General features: G+C 38.3%; 1 pseudogene; it reads left to right on the top strand.

The window, feature by feature from the left end:
• Nucleotides 1–542: 542 nt before the first annotated feature.
• LOC102127353 (52 kDa repressor of the inhibitor of the protein kinase-like) lies at nucleotides 543–3,897 on the top strand (annotated as a pseudogene).
• The last annotated feature ends 361 nt before the right edge of the window (nucleotides 3,898–4,258 follow it).

Raw genomic sequence — 4,258 nt, 5'->3', positions numbered from 1 at the left:
GTTATGTTTGTTCTGTTCTGTATTCTAGTTTTCTAACAGGCACTGTACTAAGGCAGTTTCATTTGGTGACTCTTGCGGTTAAACTATGGCTGCTAAGTTTATGGGACATCATCAACCATTTCCATAAAGACTTAGACTTTTTTTTTTTTCTCTTAGAAGTCCCAAGCAAATACCTTTTGAAGTCTCATGGGCCTAAATGGAATAGAGAAGCCCACTTGTGAAACAATAAATGTGGTCATAGAAAAGTACAATATATAGTACCGTAGACATATCCTCTCCAATTTCAAGTGCCAAGGAAGGTGGGATTAGGAGGTACAATCTCCCAAACCTGAAGTCTTTACTAACAAATGGTGTAAATAAATTTTAAGGGCTACATTTGCAGTGTCTATCACACTAATGCTCAAAATGATTATTCTAAATTATATAAATGACAGTAAGTACAATTTAGGAATAAAATCTTTGAATTTCTTAAAATTCAGCTTAAATGAGAACACATTTTAGTTAGATATTCGCATACGTGGAATGTTTCATTTCCTGTCATTGCCTCATTGACATGTCTCATTGTTCATAATTGAGTTTCATTGAGAAATTCCTGGGATTATTCTGGCCAATAAACCAGTTTCATGAGATGACATCTGAAACAGTGACAATGATGTTCTTTTGTGTCTTGTCTAGTTATTCCTAAAAATAGCATGACATTAGTGGCCTCAAAACCTTAAATTATGACAATTGCCCCCTCTGGTATAATCTTGACTTTATAGCCCATGATATTTGGCTAAATTGAATTACATAGAATAACTATCAGTTTTGAGGAAAGTCTGACAAACTGAACATAATAGAAAAGCATATATAGGTTCAAAGTAAGAGTTACTGGTATCTTCTCTTTGCCTTTTAAAATGGATTTAAAGTTAACTGTGCATTTGGTGAAAAACTATGCAACAGGAGTAAAGTGTTATAAAAAGGCAGGATTATTTAAGAAAGAAAATAGATAACTAGCAAGGGATAAAAATATTTTGGGGTCATGGGGGATCCATTCAAAAGCAAATTTGCAATTGCTGTAAATGTCTCTTTGGTGGCCAGCATTCCACAAATGCTGCCCAGAAACACACTCATTTTCAATGTTAAACAGTTCCAGAGTTATTTTAAAAAGATACTTTCTCAACACATGAAGAAGCTTAAAGTTACAGCATCATGAAAATGTCCTTGGTAGATCCATGTGTTTATCATCTACTTTAGAAATATTTGTGCCTACAGTTTTTTCTTTGAGAGCTGTATTTAGGTGGTCCTGACTGAGCATTCTGTATCTATGGGAGATTTTAGTTTGCTGGGGAAAACTTTCACAAACGTTGAAGTTAACCCAATGTTTCTGCCTTGCACTTAATTGAGATATTTTGGGAATGAGCGGTCAGAATATTTTCTATTATAAGTGGCATAACATAATTAAAACTAAAAATGGAAAGTCAAATTATAAGAATTTTTCACCCCCGCGTGCCAGCCCTGCCGAGCCGGCCAGCCGGCCTGCCAGCGGGCGAGGATGCGGAACTTCTGCGCTGCCCCTAACCGCAGGCAGAAGAGCACGCAGTCCGACCTGGCCTTCTTCACGTTCCCGCGGGACCCGGCCAGATGCCGGAAGTGGGTGAAGAATTGAAGGAGAGCAGATTTAGAAGATAAAACACCTTATCAGCTAAATAAACATTATCAATTATGTGCCAAACATTTTGAGACCTCAAGGATCTGTAGAACTATATACACTTTGCAGAGGCATCAGAAAACTAAATAATTGGTTTATTTCTCAAAATTAATTGAAGCAGATACTTGTGAAGTCATTGGGAGAGTCCTTACTGGATAGTCCTTCGAGATAATGAAATACCAACAACATTTGATCTTACCAGTCATTTGAGCAACACACAGAGTAGACACAGAAAACGAGTAAAATAACTGAGTGAAGAAGAAATCAGGACACTGAAACAGAAAAAAAATTGATAAAACCTCTGAACAGGAACAAAAACATAAAGAAATCAACAATAGCAATGCTCAGAACCCCAGTGAAGAAGGGGGTGAAGGACAAGATGAGGATATTTTACCTCTAACCCTTGAAGAGAAGGAAAACAGAGAATAACTAAAATCTCTGTTTGAAATCTTGATTCTGATGGGAAAGCAAAACATACCTCTGGATGGATATGAGGCTGATGAAATCCCAGAAGATCTCTTTACTCCAGATAACTTTCAAGCACTGCTGGAGTGTCAGATAAATTCTGGTGAAGAGTTTCTGAGAAAATGGTTTGAGACAACAGCAGTTAACACGTTGTTTTGTTCAAAAACACAGTAGAAACAGATGCTAGAGATCTATGAGAGCAGTATTTGAGAAGAAACTCTCAGGGAAGTGAGAGACTCACACTTCTTTTCCATTATCACTGATGATGTAGTGGACATAACAAGGGAAGAGCACCTATCTACCTGTGTTGGTGAGGTTTGTTGATGAATCTCATAACCTAAGAGAAGAATTTGTAGGCTTCCTGCCTTACGAAGCTGATGCAGAAATTTTGGCTGTGAAATTTCACACTGTGATAACTGAGAAGTGGGGAGTATTGTCGTGGCCAGGCTTACATTGTGTCTATTGGATTTTCTTCCAAAATGAAAGTTGTTGCTTCTAGACTTTCAGATAAATATTCCCAAGCTATTTACATGCTCTACTCTTCCTGTGCCATAAATATGTGGTTGGCAAAATCAGTACCTGTTATGGGAGTATCTGTTGCTTTAAGAACAATTGAAGAAGTTTGTTCTTTTTTCCATCGATCGCCACGACTTCTTTTAGAACTTGACAATGAAATTTCTGTCCTTTTTCAGAACAGTAAAGAAAGGGGTAAACAAGTGAAGGAAATCTGCATTCTCCATGAACAGGCAGGCATGATGCTTTTGAAATTTTAGTGGAACTCCAGCAAGCACTTGTTTTATGTTTAGAGAGTATAAATAGTGACACAAATATTAGATGGAATAACTGTATAGTTGGCCGCGCATTTGTACTCTTCAGTGCAGTAACAGATTTTGATTTCATTGTTACTACTCTTGTTCTTAAAAATGTCCTTTTACAAGAGCCTTTGGGAAAAATCTCCAGGGTCAAACCTCTGATGTCTTATTTGCAGCCAGTAGCTTGACTGCAGTACTGCGTTCACTCAATGGAGTGATGGAAAATATTGAAGTTTATCATGAATTTTGGTTTGAGGAAGCCACAGATTTGGCAACCAAATGATCTTCAAATGAAACTCCCTGGGAAATTCCACAGAGCTCACCAGGGTAACTTGGAATCCCAGTTAACCTCTGAGATTTACTATAAAGAAACCCTAAGTGTCCCAACAGTGGAGCACATTATTCAGGAATCTAAAGATATATTCTCAGAACAGCACCTTAAAGCTCTTAAATGCTTATCTCTGGTACCTCCAGTCATGGGACAACTCAAATTCAATACCTAGGAGGAACACCATGCTGACATGTTGTAGAAGTGGCTTATCCAATCCTGACACGCTCTCAGTCAAGCTTCATTGTTGGAGAATCAAATGGAAACACAGGGGGAAAGATATAGAGCTTCCATCCACCATCTATGAAACCCTCCATCTGCCTGACATCAAGTTTTTTCCTAATGTGTATGCATTGCTGAAGGTCTTGTGTATTCGTCCTGTGATGAAGGTTGCGAATGAGTGGTATGAAAATGGACGAAAGCATCTTAAACCATATTTGAAGTACACTTTGACAGACCAAAGGTCAAGTAACTTGGCTTTGCTTAACATACATTTTGATATAAAACATGACCTGGATTTAATGGTGGACACATATATTAAACTCTATACAAGTAAGTCAGAGCTTCCCACAGATAATTCGGAAACCATGGAAAATATCTGAGACTTTTAAAAATAGACTTTCTTTCTCTTTTTTTTTTTTTGAGATGGAGTGCAGTGGCGCGATCTCGGCTCACTGCAAGCTCTGCCTCCCAGGTTCCCACTATTCTCCTGCCTCAGCCTTCTGAGTAGCTGGGTCTACAGGGGCCAGCCACCACCCCTGGCTAATTTTTTGGCTATTTTTTTTTTGTATTTTTAGTGGAGACAGGGTTTCACCGTGTTAGCCAGGATGGTCTTGATCTCCTGACCTCGTGATCCACCCTCCTCGGCCTCCCCCCAGAAATAGGCTTTCTTATATTTGATATTTGGAAGTAAAGCAATAAAGTGTATGTAGGCCACTTAATCACTAAATATCTTTGCCTATA

The sequence above is a fragment of the Macaca fascicularis genome, chromosome 9 (genome assembly GCF_037993035.2).
Source record: "Macaca fascicularis isolate 582-1 chromosome 9, T2T-MFA8v1.1".
NCBI classification, from domain to species: domain Eukaryota; kingdom Metazoa; phylum Chordata; class Mammalia; order Primates; family Cercopithecidae; genus Macaca; species Macaca fascicularis.
Note: the sequence above shows the minus strand (reverse complement) of the source record. Positions and strands in the feature narration are given on the sequence as shown.